Source organism: Leopardus geoffroyi, chromosome C3, assembly GCF_018350155.1.
Source record: "Leopardus geoffroyi isolate Oge1 chromosome C3, O.geoffroyi_Oge1_pat1.0, whole genome shotgun sequence".
Lineage (NCBI taxonomy): Eukaryota > Metazoa > Chordata > Mammalia > Carnivora > Felidae > Leopardus > Leopardus geoffroyi.
The window spans coordinates 24,854,157-24,870,133 of NC_059338.1; the positions used below are offsets into that span (position 1 = coordinate 24,854,157).

Sequence of the window (15,977 nt, forward strand, 5' to 3'; positions counted from 1 at the left end):
CCGCAGAACAAGCATGGCTATGTTTCAATAAAACTTTATTTATGGCATCCAGTGCATGAGCAGTAGTTTGCTCACCTCTGCTCTACACCATTGGGTGGTTTCTCCTGCTTAGAATACACAGCTCCCATCTCCCCTGGTGCCACCGCCCATGGCGGTGTCCTCATTCTCCACTCTCCTACCATAGGAGATCTCCGACATTTTCATTCCCAATTGGAGGAAGGCATATACAGGTTTGTACCGGATGCTGCCTTCCTTCTGAATGATACTCTTGCCGAGAGCCATGTACTTCCTGTGTTTCCTCACACCCCTGGTCCTCACTCTCACTTAATGGACATGTTGTGCAAGTGGGCAAAGGCTTCATCGCTTCATTGGAGTTGTGCTTACTGTCTTTCTGTCTCCCATGAGGAGACAACAGGCTGGCTGAGGAAGGGATGCCCGTGGGCAGCAGGGCTCACGCACTGGCTCGGGGACTGACTCCCAAACCCCAGCCCCGTGGCCCCGAAGCCTCAGATTCCTGTCGTCGCCAAGCTGCAAATTACCACATGCCACGGGCCTCTGCAGCTGCTGGCTGACAAATCCACTACTACAAGGACCATGGAGGTGTCTTCACAGCCTGTGCGGCTGCATTTGGATCTAATTATATGCTGCCTTTTATTGTTTAATTATTATTTCACATGTGTTAATCCCATCTTTCCAATTAGATGCTCCCTGGAGGGAGACAGACCTGATGTCTGATGATGGTGCTTCTGTCCTACCCCTTGCAAGGCTCCGCAGAGCTCCGTGGTGACCTCCAAGGAGGAGGCAAGGAGAGGGTGGAGTAGACCGGGTGGCGCCCGGCCCAGGGCCCTGCCACGGGCTGCAGTCAGGCCCAGGACATGTCCCGCTGACCGGCACCCCGAGAGGCTGATGCCAAGGCAGGGCCGCAAGGGCCGCGGGCTTCGGCTGGCTGGCCAGCCCCGTGGCTCAGCTCTTTACGGCTTCCTGGTAGGAACCAGTGCAACACCGTCATGACCGACAGCCTCCGGCAAGTCACTTCCCCTCTCGGGGCCTCAGTTTCCTCATCTGTGAAATCACGAAGTGAGACCCCTTTGCAGCTCTACGAGTTTACATCGGAGGGTGGCTTCTTTCGTCACTGCTTCCTCTTCTATTTCAGAGAGCTGGGGGTGGGGTGGGGGCCCCTCGGAGGACAGCTGGGCTTGCCCGAAATGCAGTGGTAATGACTGTTGTAAGACGGTATGAGAACGCATCTCACCTCTACAGCCTTACTTGTCTCACCACTGGCCACTTGCTTTCTCTACTCGTCTGTAAGTCACCGTGTGAGCCAAACTCAAGTAGCTTTACACCTTCCTAACTCACACAACCCAAGGAAACAAAACAAAAACTATCCCGGAAGCCATTCACCATGAGTCTTTGCCACACTTCCTCTTTCTCAGCTCTTAGCAAATCTGCCAGCAGCCACTCTCTCGCCCCTTGGAAACCAACCCCAGGCCTATGTCGGGAGAGGGGAGAGCCTCGGCGAGGCCTTCCTGCATGAGAAGGACATCTGTGGACACCTCGCACCTACGCTGCTGCCCAACAGCGGCACGGGTCCCACACACCTGATGTTTCTGTTAAGCCTGTCCTGAATAGGAAAGACTGTCCTCAGAGGAAAGGGGCAGACACCCCTCTGCCTGGGCTGGGAACGCCCTGCCCAAAGCCCAGACCACATTCAAGGCTCATTGGTCCCTTGGTGACGGCCTCAACCAGATGGGAAAGAGGAAGCCCCACAGGGTCTCACCACAGGGCCCCCTTCCAGGTCGCAGATGGTCCGTGTTCTGGAATGATTGTCCCAGCCTCACCCTGGGCAGTGAAGGGGTTGATTCCCCCAGATCCTTCCATGGAGCTGTCCAATGTCCCAGAAGTAAAAGGATTGGAAACTCCTGAACTGTGTTCTCCAGTAGGTTATTCCCATCAGAGGAAGGAAGGGGCGGGCTTCATCACGGAGCCAATCCCTACAAGCAGAGCCATGCAGAATTTGAGCTGCTCTGGGGAGGGCGGGGGAGGTAGAGGAGCAGGAAATAAAAAGGGGGTGGGACTTGAGAAACTGGAAAGAGACTGAAGTCCCCAAAGACAAAACTGTAGAGCAGATGGTCAACGCAGACAGTCAACAGTAACTGATTGAGTTGCCCATGGGGTGGGGAGTGTGAAAGGCACCTTGGGACATGAAAGCGGCCGGCCATGGCCCCCGTCCTGGGGAGCGCACAGGCTATCCGCGGAGGGAAGACAGAGATGCGTGCACCGTGAGCACCAGACAGCAGGCGCCGTCCGCGCAGAGCCTCGGCGCTTCTGGGCAGCCAGATCAGCTCCGCGTGTGCGCACGTGATGAAGGCCATGCCAGCGGGCTCCCCGGGTGGCCGGCGTGTCCTGGAGCCCGCACACAGTGCCTCTCACTGAGGTGGCCATCTCAGTCTACGAGCAGGGGCGGGTCCTCTGGGGTGAGTCAGGACCAGAGAACATCAGCTCCCCGCGGGCCTTGGAGCCGCAGTGACCTGGGTTCAAGCCCTGCAGCGCCTCATTATAATAGCAAAAATCGCCAACAGGCCAGGGTTTCGCAGTCACAGTCTCATTTCATCTTTGCCATAACTCAGTGAGGGTGGTGTGTTATTACCCAGAGCCCCTGCTCCTCACCGCCAGACCACACCGCCCTGCACGGCTGGCGTGCCCTCAGTTGTCTGTGCACGTGGGCAAGTCAGCGTCCCTGAGACTCGGATTTCCGTCTGAGGTAACGAGGCCTTCTCTACACACTTGTCGCGGGGATGAAATAAGATTGCACATCTGGAAGCGCTTAGCACAATGCACGCATAGAGTAAGCACTCGAGAAACAGCAGCTAGCGAACCACCATCGTAACCGTCGTCAGCGGCAGCGGTCATCGGTCTGGCAGGGCAGAGGAAAGGTTGGGCGGTGGGGCTGACTCAATGTGGGAGTCCTCTTGCCTTAACCTTGATCTCCTGACAGGCCCTTCAGCCAAAGCCAGGTTGTGACTGTGTGTCCTAAGCACTTTTGTCTTCAGTGCTATGGGCCCCTCTTCCACCATTAAAAAAAACAAAGATAGGAAATTTTATTTTTTGATAGCACTGATATCAAGAAAAATATATTATTATTATATAGAAAACAAAGGATTTCTTCCTTCTGATTTTAAAAGAAATCAAAACACTTTTGTGGGCCCTTAAAGTATCGCGGGTCCCTCTGGCACCATAGGCCACCGTGTCTCGTGAATAAGTCAGCAGTGCTTTCAACGCCGGAGTCCCAGGTAGGGTGATCTGGAACTGAGAGTTTTCTTGGGATGCAGGACCTTCAGTGCTACAATCAGGACAGTCCCGGGCAAACCAGCATATTTGGTTACCCTAGTCCCAGGGACCCCTCACAGGCCTAGATGGACTCCCTCCCTCTCTTTTCCTCGCCACTGTGGGCCCCAGGGACACTATTTGCTCTTCTGCCCTCTGGAACGCTGCACGTGTACTCTGCCCTAGAGGTCTTCCTGACACCCCCACACACACACCCCTGCCTGGCCACCCCTGCCTGGCCGTGGCCTGGACACAGTGGCCTGGTTGCCTCTGCCAATCAGCCCACATCCCTGCAGCTTGATAACAGAAGGCAAGCTCCCTGAGGACAGGGACTGCTCTGTTCACTGATGTAGCTCCCCGGACAGTGCCTGGCAGACAGGAAGGGCTCATTAAACATTCGCCTAATCAACTGAATAAAACACAAAGAAGTAATAAGACACACATGTGCACGCACACACATGTGCACACACACATGCACACAAATCCCCAAACAAATACGGGAAGATTCAAAGGTTCCAGAATTGCATAAGGCTCCTATATCCTAGTCCACGGCATCTACTGACTTGTGAGACAATAACTGGGAATCAGAGGAGACACCCGTAGATGATGCAAATCCCTTCCATCTCTACTCTCCCCTGCCGTGGGCCTTCCTGAAGCCCCCTTTTCAGCTCAGAGGTCTCCAATGTGAATCCAGGCAGAAGGGGGTGACACCCATTCTACTTCAACGGCCACAGGAGTTTTCCCTTGGGGCATTTTCTCATGCCTTTGGGGTTCCTAGGGCAATAGAAGGTCTTTCTCCAGGTTAGTTTTCCTCACTGGATTTCCATCTAGGTCCCTGTCCCCTCACCCAGCCTCACCCAGGTCAGCCTCCTTTCCGTCTCCCTGCTTCCTTAGTTTGGCTCCAAAGCCAGCGACTATACCTTTTCCATCCTGCATTCCCAGACCACCCAGAAGCAGAGAGCTGTGGAGTGAGACAGGGGTGATCCAGAGCACTAAGCAGTGAATCAGGGATGATGGTGGGTAGGGACCGAGTGGGTCTCACTACCCCGTCCCAGACTCCGGTCTCTCTGAAGGCTAGACCCTGCTCTTTCAGAAGCAATTTAAACAAGATTCCACTTATCATATGTCTGACAAAGGACCACTACCCAGGACATATAAAGAACCCCAACAAGCCAACAACAACATAGAAAAAAGACAATTTAAAAAAAAATGGACAAAGGACTTGAATAGGCACTCTCCAAAGATATACAGATGGCCAGTAAGAACATGAAAAGATGTATCAACATCACTAATCTTTAGGGAAATGCAAATCAAAACCACAACGAGATGCCATCTCATGCTCATTTTAGGATGGCCATTATCAAAAACACAGAACATACAAAGCGTTGGCAAGATTGTGGAGAAATCAGAAGCCTGTGCATTGCTGGTGGGAATGCAAAATGCTGAAGCCGCCTGGGAAACAGCATGGCAATTCCTCAAAAAATTAAACACAAAGAATCATCATATTATCCAGCAAGGCCACTTTTGGGCATACACCTGAAAGAGATGAGAATAAAACTTAAACAGGTGTTTGGACACTCATGTTCACAGCGGCACTATTCACACTAACCAAAAGGCAGAAGCCACCCACCGATGCACACACGGGTAGATGAACAAAATGTGCTGTAGACATCCAATGCAATGTTATTCATCCGTAAAAAAGAAGGAAATTCTGGCACACGCTGCAACGTGGATGAACCCTGAAGACATTATGCTCAGCGAAATAAGCCAGTCACATAAAGACAAATACTGTATGATTCTAGTTACGTGAGGTTCCCAGAGCAGTCAGATCTACAGAGATGGAACGCAGAATGGCGGCTGCCAGGGGCGCTGGGGGGAGGCAAACGGGGGGCTTCCGTCTACTGGGGACAGAGTTTCAGCCGGAGAAGATGGAAAGTTCTGGAGATGGACAGTGGTGGTGGCTGCACAACATTGTGAATGTGCCTCATGCCACGGAACGACACACATAAAAATGGTTAAGATGATAAATTTTACGTAGCATATATTTTATCACAATTAAAAAAAAAAAAAAAAAAAAGAGGATTCCAAGGGCAGAGGAGCCTGGAGGCCTTGTAACCGGCCTGTTTCATCTGGTTCCCATATAGTTGGCAGCGTCCCTTACTTTCTATATTCCAAGCAAGTGAGGAGTCGATCCCACTTCCAAGCACATAGGCCCCATCATCCTCCAGGGGCCAGGCTCTCTTCCTGGCCACAGGCCACTCTCTTGCGTGCACTAACAAAGGGCAGGACACTAGGGCTGATCCAAACAGAGGAGCTCTGCAGCGAGGGGAGGGTCGTAGAGCTTCCCAGGTGGCTCTCTAGAGAGGCGCTCAGGCACACAGAAGCCTGGGTTTAGAGATCTGAAGGAGTCTCGGGACGAAAAGGCCCAAGCACCCCCATTCTGAAGCAGCCGGAGTTGTCAGGTGACCCAAGTAGCGGGGACTCCCCAACCTGCCTCAGATGCTCTCCCTCCAACCCATCATGGCTGGCCACGGTCAAGGAGCCATGTCCAGCTTTCCAACTTTATACACCCCTAGGGAAGTGGATGTGTCAGCAAGAGGAAGATTTGGGGAAACACGTCTGTGTTTCTGTGTCTTCTTTCTTCTGCACGCCCCAGAGCCATGGTATACTCCTGAAGTCATCAAGCTGGGAGCTGGGTATTGGCTCGCCTTCAGAGCTGTCCACGGCCACCTCCAAACTGCTTCCTCTCTCTCACACAGGGGACCTCCCTGCACAAGAACACTCTGAAAAAGGGCTCCTCAGCTCCGTGGACCATCCCATGGGCTCTGAGAGCACAGAGTCAAAGCCAGCAGAATCACGGGCCATGCCAGGGGGCGGGGGGTGGCTTTAGGAGCCCGGCTCGTGTGTTGTAATTGCAGGCCCTCTCCTGGGCCGCACAGGACGTGGGTGCCCTGGCTGCAGGGGCACCGTCTCCTACTACGTCCGGGCTCCAGCTCGCTGGAGCTCCTTCAAGTACAGGGCATTCGATGCCGTCAAAGATTCGGATAATTCAGAGGTGGAGAGCGGCACGTGGGAGCCAGTACCCAGCGCCCAGCACGCCTGCATGGCCCACCCTTACTACAAGGGGTGGGGTGGCTGGGGACTCCAGGACAGCAGTGTGCACTGGCCCGAGGGAAGGAGGGCAGTCCCTCTCGGCTTCCTCTAACTGGAGACCCCACCTATGCCCTCAGCTTGGCAAGCCGGCTGGTGCTGGGTGCTGGGGCCTCTTCACCAGCCCACACGTGTCCTCTTGTCACTGTGCTGCCCGCCTGGCTAACCCCACCCCACATCGATGTTGGGGACTAATCTGTGATACCGAAACGTGTCTTAGGTGATTATTAAGTGACTCTGAGTCTTCTCAAGTGTGTGTCCTCTCACTGTGTCACGCAGCCTCGGGGACAGGGATGTTCGGTTTCCTCCCCCTCCTGAATGGCCGGGCAAAGAGCACCATCCTCAAAGCTCCAAGATGGGTGCTGCCGACACGGGGTTGCATCGGTAGGCACCTTTGGGCCTCACTGCTGGGGCTTCAGGTAGGAAAACTCTGGAAAGAGCTTTAGGAGAAGAGTCAGAGCTTAGGGGCTAGGAGTTCTGGCATTAGACTTGGGCCTGAATCCTGGATCTGCCCCTTAGTACTGCATGACCCCTTTGGTACCTCAGTTTCCCCACTGTCAGATGGAAAGCACAGATGGTTGTTGCGAGGATCAACTGAGCCTGCGCACGGAAAGCACCTGCCACCACATCAGGGCCCAATAATTCACTGTCGCTGTTATACATTCTAGCCATTTGCCAGGAGACCCCCTCCTGGTCTTTATACCTCCGTGCACCCCAGTCATGAACCCCACATCCCCATGTCAGAATTCATCACCCATCTCCATGTCTTTTATTATCCCAAGCTGGGGAGTTCCCCTTGGGGTCCCACAACCAAAAGTTGGGCCCTCCTTTAGTGCTTATTTTTTTTTTATTTTTATTTATTTTATTTTTTTTTAAATTTTTTTTAACCTTTTATTTTTATTTTTGAGACAGAGAGAGACAGAGCATGAACGGGGGAGGGGCAGAGAGAGAGGGAGACACAGAATTGGAAGCAGGCTCCAGGCTCCGAGCCATCAGCCCAGAGCCTGACGCGGGGCTCGAACTCACGGACCGCGAGATAGTGACCTGGCTGAAGTCGGACGCCCAACCGACTGCGCCACCCAGGCGCCCCCTTTAGTGCTTATTCTTCACTGGAGGGCCAAGTCACCCATTGTACAGAAGGAGAAAGTAAGGACTTGAGCGGTGAGCCTGCTTCCTGAGGTCACACACAGTGAAGGCTCGTGGCTTGGGTTCCCAGGCCCAGCACTGATTCACCTGCCCACGTCACCTGAGCCAACAGAGGATACTCAAACTACCAGGACTGCCAAACCAAGGTCTCCACTTGCTTAGAATTAAACTGGGAAATTAAATGAGAAGTATGTTGGTTCTTCCCCCTGAACCTGCCTCTCTCCACAGCTGAAAGGCAGAGAGAAGAAACCCATCACAGAAGGCTCTCCCGCCTCCTCACATGGGCCCCTGGGCGCCAACCCTCCCCCTCCCAGGCCCCACATGAGGAAGGACCACACCAACTCCTGCCAGCAGGTGCCAGGGCCCGGTTGCTTAGTGACCCAGCCCTGCCTGCCTTCATCCTCCAGGGCAAACAGCTGAGCAATCACAGATGGGTTGGAGAGGCCGCTCTATGTTTGGAAAGTTGTCCTTGCATTTTCTGCTCACTCAGTGAGATTTTTCTTTTCACAGTTACTGGAAAAATCCATCGATTCCACATCCAGAATCTGAGCAAGCTTCCCTTGAAAACAGTCTGGGAGATCAGCTTTCGCATACCGTGCCCTAAAGCGTTTGCGCATGGGCCCTCAGGGGAGCCCCTGCTGCCTCTTCGGGCTCTCTTATTTAGAAGGAAGATCCAAGCCCACCCTTCCTTACCAAACGTGCATCAAGCACCTACCACGTGCCGAGGACACAATGATGACCAAGATGTGGTCCTTTGTCCAGAAAATTACAGCCCATCAAAAGGAGGGATAGAAAAGATATGCTGGTGTTTAGGGAGCACAGAGAAGTGGGCACAATGGGAAATGATCTCTAGACACCCTAGACCCACCAGCTTCCACATTCTCCTCACGAACCCACACCTCCCCTGCGTGCGTGAATGTAGAGATTAGCCCCGCCTACCGCCTCGCCTCGTGTTCCAGCCAGTGGAGACCTGCCTCACATTCCCCACTGCAAGGTCAGAGCCCTGCAGACCCGGCTCCTGCCTGTCATCCACATCACGGTGCGGGGGACCATTCTACACCACTCTTCACACTGGGGGACCGCCAGGCGATGAGAAGGACACTGAGGGGCTCACGAACTGGAGGTTGATGCAATGGTGATAGCGGAGTATGGTGAGCCAGATTTCCCAAGACCAGAGCAGGAAGAATTGACCTGGATTTTAGGGAACTAGCTGAATGAGAACCCCCGCTTCCCACGGGGCGTCAACAGAGTTTGAGATGGGTGACTGGAGCTCATTTGGAGCTTTTCAAACTCGACTCTCACCCAAAGCGCCAAGTGTGTAGTGGGAAGAGCACGTGTCTTGGAGTGGGACGAATGAGGGGTGGGGGCCTCCCCCTTGGCTAGCCCTCTTTCACATACGACCTCATTGAAGGTGCCAATCTTTTGGCTTGACAACAACTGAAATTCTGCCTGTGTGGTCTGTCAGGACCAGTTGGCGCTGGGCTGCTGCCCTCCCTACACTCACAGTGCCCCGTGGAGCAGGGATCCAAGCAGCTGGAATCGCGTTGTATGGCACCCCAGGCAAGGAAGGGCTGAAAAATGAATTGGAGGAGGATGGCGGGAATGAGTACAGCTTCCCCTCCCCTGCCTGTGCTGGATTCCCTGCAGGCCTGCTTGGAAACAGGGGAATGGCTGCAATGACTCCTGGCAGTCTGCTCCAGCTCGGGGAGTATACGCCTTTCAGAGGTCAAGGTAATCTCCCGCGCCCCTCCCAGCGGCTGCCGCAGCCCCATCACTGCCAGTCTGCTGCCAGCCTGCCCTCACCACCTCCTAGGCTATTCAGGCCCAAACCCCTTGATCCTGGGAGCCAGCCCCTCCAGCTCCCGGTCCCGGGAGCGGCTGCCACATCCTAATGAAAGTCATGTGTCACGTGCAGAGTGTCTTCCACCTGGCCGTCGCTCCGCCCAGTGGCCCCCACCCATCCAGACACTTCATGGATGAGGAGGGGAGGAACTAGGGTCTGTTGCACAACATCGGTCTGTAAGTGCAGAGACTGAGTTTTATCTGTCCTTGTCCTCCTCACCCCTGGCGCTCAGTGCTGAAAGTTAAAAACACAATGGTTTGACTGAGGCCAGGTATTGCAGGGTTTGGGAGGCTATATAAAGAACAGGAGCCAAGTGTGGGCTTCACTCTGGAAGCAAGGAGGAGACTCGGAAGGCTTCGTGATACCAGATGATATGCCCCTGGCAGTCGTCAGCAGGGTGTACAAAAGGGGAAGAAACGGGACGGAAAGCAGTTGGGTGACTTCCAGGAGTATACAGGTGAGAGGTGATGGTCACCCAACACAGGACAGGGGACAGAAAGGAGAGGTTTGGCATCTGCAGCACTGGAGGCAGAACCCACAGTGACGGAGTGGACAAAAGAGAGGAGGGGGAGACGCCGGGATTTCAAAGGTAGGTGACTGCGAGGGTGAGGCAGAGATACCAAGAGAAATCAGTTATGGGCAGAACTATGAGTTGTTTCCGGATATATTAAATTTTAGCTGTCCAAGGGCATGGGAGCCCTCCAAAAGGCTACAGAATATTTGGTTCTAGACCCAGGAAGAGAGATAGATGGGGGACATAGGCTGGAGACTGTTAAGCTAAGCTAAGCTGGGGTGGAGCGGGAGAAGAGAAGAGAGGACAGCACCGCGGACAGAAGCCACAGGCCCAGTGATCCAGAGTTTTCTGTCCCTACAGCTCCCTTTGTCCTCCTGGCCTTGAAATTCAATGCTCCTGATTCTTGGCAAAGTTATCCTGTCCTCTTTCCTCAGGGAATATATGCCAGGCCAGGCCTGGGTCCCCACTTTCTTTTACAGGTAGACTGAAGAGGAAACCAAGGCCCTTAATGAGGACAGGCCTGGGTCCTTCATACAGAAGGATCCCAAAGCCAGAAAGTACACAGGTGTGGGTTACCTGATGAGTCGAGAGTGGAAGACAGAAGGGAACCCAGGCTCCTGGGCACCCAGCCTGAGCCCAGTGGGGCCACCCTTCCAAGCTCATGGGCTGGAAGCTGGATCTGGAGTCCAACCTGACATTGTGAACTAAGAGCTGGAATTTGATTCTAGTGTGTAATCTTTCTTCCTTTCTCCTTAACTGCCTGGATGGATGGATGTGGCAGGTGCCCCAAATTGTAACTGGAATTGCTCTACAGGGAAAAGCCAGCTGAGGCAGAGTAAATGGTCTCAACTTGTGAAGAAGGAAGGGTGGGCCGGAGGGGAGGCATCTGGACACAGAGGTGAGGATGTCTTGAGTCCCAAGTAGTCGTAGAGGAGGGGCCTCCGGGGTCAGTCATGTAGGCCCTCTTCCTGCCCCCACTCCGGGGAAGCCCTCACAACTTAGAGCTTGGTCGTCAATACCTAAACTCCATGAGAAGGTGGTGAGAAGGGTCTGCTCCCGTGCAAAGAGGCGAGGGACTCTTGGGGAAGAAAATGAGGACAGGCTCCTCCCACAGGTGCTGTCGTGGGAAGGACAATGAAGGTCCCAGCCTGGAGGGATGAAGAGACTTGGCCACAGCTCCTCAGTTACGAGCTGCAGCGGGGATGACAAGCCAGGACTTGGCTCATGGGTCTGTGCTGTTTCCACTACAGCATGTGCCGGTCACGACGGCAAAAGGCTGCCACTCCAGCAGCCTTGTTCGGCAGGTCGTAGGGAGAACAATGGGGCCCCAGGGGCCCTGAGGCCTCGGTTCTGTCGCTACTTAGCTGTGTGGCCAGGGACAGATCCTTGTACCTTCTGGCTTCAATTTCCAGCCTAAGAACCTCTCTGGACTCTGTGATAAATGCCGTCTGGTATTTCAACTGAAGTTACTAAATATTTCCTAAATAGGTGGTTCCTAGGCTTCAATAAATAGGCTCATCACCCGGAGGAAGGCAGGTTTGAGGGTGGTCCTACTTCCAAAGATTCATGACCCAGTAAGTCTGAGGTGGGGCCCGCGAATCTCCACTTTCAAAACGTGATCCAAAGGGCGCTCCGAGGCAGGGGGCTGGACCACCTGGGAGCAGCACTGGGCGCTTCCGATGCTGCAGAGGAGTGGAGAAGCGCCGAGTAAGGAGAAGCATCTGTCCTCAAGGAGCTGCCAGTGTAGCAGGGGGAGACAGGAGCTCATCCCGGGAACGGCATATCCGTGGTGACAGATGAAGGAGAGGTACAAGACTGGAGAGACAGCTATGGCCCGTCCCCAAGAAAGTATGAGCAGAACTTCCAAAGGCGGTTGCGCAGAGAAGGTGGGAGGAAGGGTGCGTGCAGAGACAGCTGAATGCTCACCACAGCCTCTTCCTCTGCCACCTGGGCTCACAGCTGTACTTCATTTCCCAACCTCCCTCGTGGTCAGGTGCGGCCATGTGACTGAGTTCTGGCCAATGGCGTGTGGGTGTAAGAAACACACCATTTCCGGGCCTGGCCCACAAAAATCTGCCATGTGTTATCCTGAGCCCCCACCTGCCAATGCAGCTTGACTTAAAGTGGGGGCGGGGCGGGAATAAACTGCTCTTGTGTTCCATGACTGAAAAACAGGGGCCGTTAGAACCTTTAGTCTCTCCTGATGATACAGGATGCCGGAGAGAAGACATGGCAACTAAACCTAACCAGCACTTGGACAGAACTCTGCTTTTGAAAGCGGTGCTTGGTGCTGCATTGCAGCTGAAGGGGATGTGACTTGCGGTCTTAGGCGGCTTTCCATCTTCATGGAGAAAGGCAACGCTGGGAAGGACCAGAGAAGGCAAATGGCAAAGAACTCCACGGGAGGGGGATACAGCCTACGGACTAAAAGGAGGGCTATCCTGGGGCTGGGCCGGCATGAAACATCTTTTGAGGTTCGCCTTGGTCTGTGCAGGCTTCTGAGATAGCACCTAAAACAATGGTTCTGAAGATTCTTATTTTTATTTCTATTGCTCACATTTGGAACACATTTATTTTTAGTATTCTTTTCTCTTATGCCAAGAAGGGCAGGGGCAGGGGCTGTGTCTGCTGCTGGCAGAGCGATGGGTATTTCCCTGACTGGTCATCAGGGTTGGCTGACGTCCCCGGAGTGCCACAGAGGCCCCGTCCAGGAAGGGGGTGACGGAGGAGAGGAGGTGTGAGGAGATGAGACCGAATGCAGGAACAGAACCAGAGGGGCTTCTACTCCGACTTCTGTGAGCCCCTTCCTCTGTGCATCTGCCTTGAATGTTTCAAGGATCAGTGGTGTCAACCCAGACCAGAGAAAACCTGAGGGTGCAAGTGGAGGAGGATGGGAGTGTGTCCCACGTGGGCTTCAGGGCATTTAAGCATCGATAGAGTCAACCCTCTGCTCTCCATAGCCACAAAGAAAACACACAACAAGCAGGATTTTAGGATAGACACCAAAAAGAACTTGTACATGATTAAAGTTGCAAGATCTTGGAACTGATGGCAGGGAACTCCCTGCCAGTTCAATGCACAGTCAATGTCCCCTTGGCTAGTGTGCCTTATGGGATGGAGCCTAAGGTTGTTTGGGTCTTTCCATTTTGTAGGAGGCTCTGAGAGGACAAGGACCCAACACTGTCCTGGCTCATTCACTGAGTGAAGAGGATGAAGCATAGCACCTGACAAGGAGTCCAAGAAGGGTGTTAGTCCTGGCCCCACCTGGTCACACATGTGGCCTCGTGAAGTCCTCCCATCCCTCTGGGCCTCAGTTTCTCCATCTGTAAAGTGGGGCACCACACCAGATGGATCCCTTTCAGTTCTGACACTCTGCAAGAAGTAGGCTCCGTGTGTTTTAGGAGCAGCCACCCCGATGTATGGGGTGGCCCCAGTGTCCTCGGGTCCTGGAGCCTGCTGAACACGCAAGGAGAGCTCAGAGGCCAAACCCTAAACTGCCGCCACCTGTGGGCATTTGGAAACCTGGCGGGTGGAAGCCGGCCCCACTTCCAGGGTCAGACCCCAGACAGGAATGAAGAAGCAGATGGCAGGGATGGCCAGAGGGCCTGCCTTCACCGTCACCGGCCCTGCACTGTCACATGCTGCCTTTTGTAGGACTAATGCAGAAAAATCTCAGGGTCAGGAGGCAAGAGATGTAGGTTCTAACCCTGGGTCCATCAAAAACTTGCTGCATGACCTTGGACAGGCCCCCACCCCTCTAGGCTGCAGAATGGTAGACTGGGGTGGCAGGGTGCACCTTGCCAGGCACACAGGTGGGTGCTCCCTGAAGCCTCCAGGAGCCTCATTTGGACACAGAAAACCCAAGGAAATGCAACCTAACTGTGCTCAGGCAAGGGGGACAGTCCCTGGACAGCACGGCCTCACCCCCTGAAGCTGCCCAGTGGCCATGTCTCTCAGAGGCACAGCTCCCCAGGCAGCTTCCATTTTCTGCAAGAGCCCAGGGCTCGGTCCCCTTTCTCTGCTGCAGTCTACCTCCAGGTGCCTCCTTCCTGTGAAAGGGGAGGCTTTTCTCACTCCCCAATCTCCCACCAAAGGGGCAGGAGACAGGGACTCCTTGGAGCTGGGCTAGTGACAACTCCCAGGTGGTGGCACCAGGAACAGCAGTGAGGCTTCCCCATGGCTTGGTCCTAGCCAGGCTCGGGCCAGCAGCAGATACAGGTTGTTCTGACAAGGCTATTTATAGCCGCTGTCTTTACCTTGCCTGAATGGGGGCCCTAGTCTCTCGGCCACCGGGAAACACACAAACACTTTCCGTGGAGACAGGAAAGAGGAATCCCCTTAGGCGCTCAGAGGCGATCTCTGAGTCAGGAAAAAAGCATCATCGTTGGGGGTTAGAATGAGGTCGTGATTTGACAGATCTCTTTGAAACCTCTTTCCAAGAAGCAGGTTGAAGACAGAGCTGAAAATGTGATTAAAGGCAGAACAACACTTCGAAGGCTGAAAGAAGGAAACATTTGGATGAAGCTTCCTCAGTTCCTGAGTCAGTCACACGCCCCTTGACAGGCGGCTCCCTTTTCAGCCGGCGGGGCCACCCCAGGTCTCGCTGCCAGGCAGAGGGTGCCCTGTCCCTCCCCGGAGGGGACTGCACTGAAGGCAAGTCCAGGCTGAGGAGCCCTGCCCTTGGGTCACAGATCTCATACAGTGGCTCGGCAGGGGCGAGGCTAGGGGGTGGGGGTGCCTACAACCCCTTCCTTTTGGAAGCACTTCTCCATATCACCCTGTCCGGGGCTTACCCAGGAGTTTCTTAGAAGGGACTCCTGCCCCCCCGAGGGCTTCTGTGCTTGGGCAAAATGAGGCAGGGAGATATGCAGAGGCGTCATGATAGGGAATGGATTTAAGAACTAGACAGAGTAAAAAAAGAGCTGATGTGGGCGCCAAACCAAAGTATTTTCAGGACTGATGCTAGGAAGGAGTGTTGGGAGGCAGGAAGGAGGACAGGAGGCTGTTTGGGCCAACGACCAAGTCACCCACCACCCCCAACCCCACCCCAGCATATTTCCGTGTATGGTATTTCTATCTCTCCCAAGAAATACCAGAAACGGCTACCTCCTTCATTTGTCAAGTAAAAGAAACCTCAGCTTTGCAGTGCCTCTTCCTCCACCCAATCATGCAAAAAGCCCACCTTCTGGGACCAAGGGCCTACAGCCTGGCTGGCAGTAAGCACAGCAGCTAAACTTTGTTTTAAAAACAGGAACCACTTCCTTCCCAGGCAGCAGCAAAACTCGCTCGAGCAATGGTTGTACCTCAGTTGCATATCAGAGTTACCTGGGGAACTTTTCAAAATCCTGATGCCCAGGCTGTACCCCAAGCCAATTAAGTCAGACTCTCCAGTTGTGGGCAGGTACCCACATTTTCTAAAGCTCCCCAGTGTGTGGCTAAGGTTGAGAGCCACCGGTCTTAAAGACCCTAGATGGCTAGAGTACCTTCGGGGTGGGGGTTGGGGGGCAGTCCACACAATGAGGCAAGAACCCTAAAGAGAGAGCAGGACACCTCCCGTCTGCAACCACGCTGTTCTGCATGAGCCCTATCTACAGCTTACCTGCTCCCGCCCCCAGCCCTCCAGAAACATCCCTGCTCTCCAGCCTCATAAAGGGGTGCCCCAGAAAGCAGGTGCTGGTTCCAGGGGCCTGTTTTAGTTGATTCCTTCGAACATTAAAATCAAAACCTTTCCTTTGGTTCTTGGGTATCCTCTCACAATTGAAAGGTCCAGTACATTTGTGTGATGTCAGAACCCAGCAAATGCAGGACCTACAGGCAAGATGAATTATTCACAAAGGAGGCCCCAGAGTCAGGCCTGGGGAAGTTTTTCGTGAATCTATCCATGTAAGACTGCTAAATTAATGATGAGCCTGCACACACCTGTGCAATTTAACAGCTCACTTCTGTCTACAAACAGTCTCTTTTAGGTAACCTCTCCAAAGGCTTGGCTTGGATCCCTCT

The 15,977-nt window shown here is 53.8% G+C and overlaps 1 protein-coding gene across 3 annotated transcripts in view; it reads right to left on the reverse strand.

Moving 5' to 3' along the window:
- RASSF5 (Ras association domain family member 5) overlaps window positions 1-15,977 on the reverse strand; it is a 72,023-nt gene that overhangs the window by 16,916 nt on the left and 39,130 nt on the right. The window lies entirely within an intron of this gene.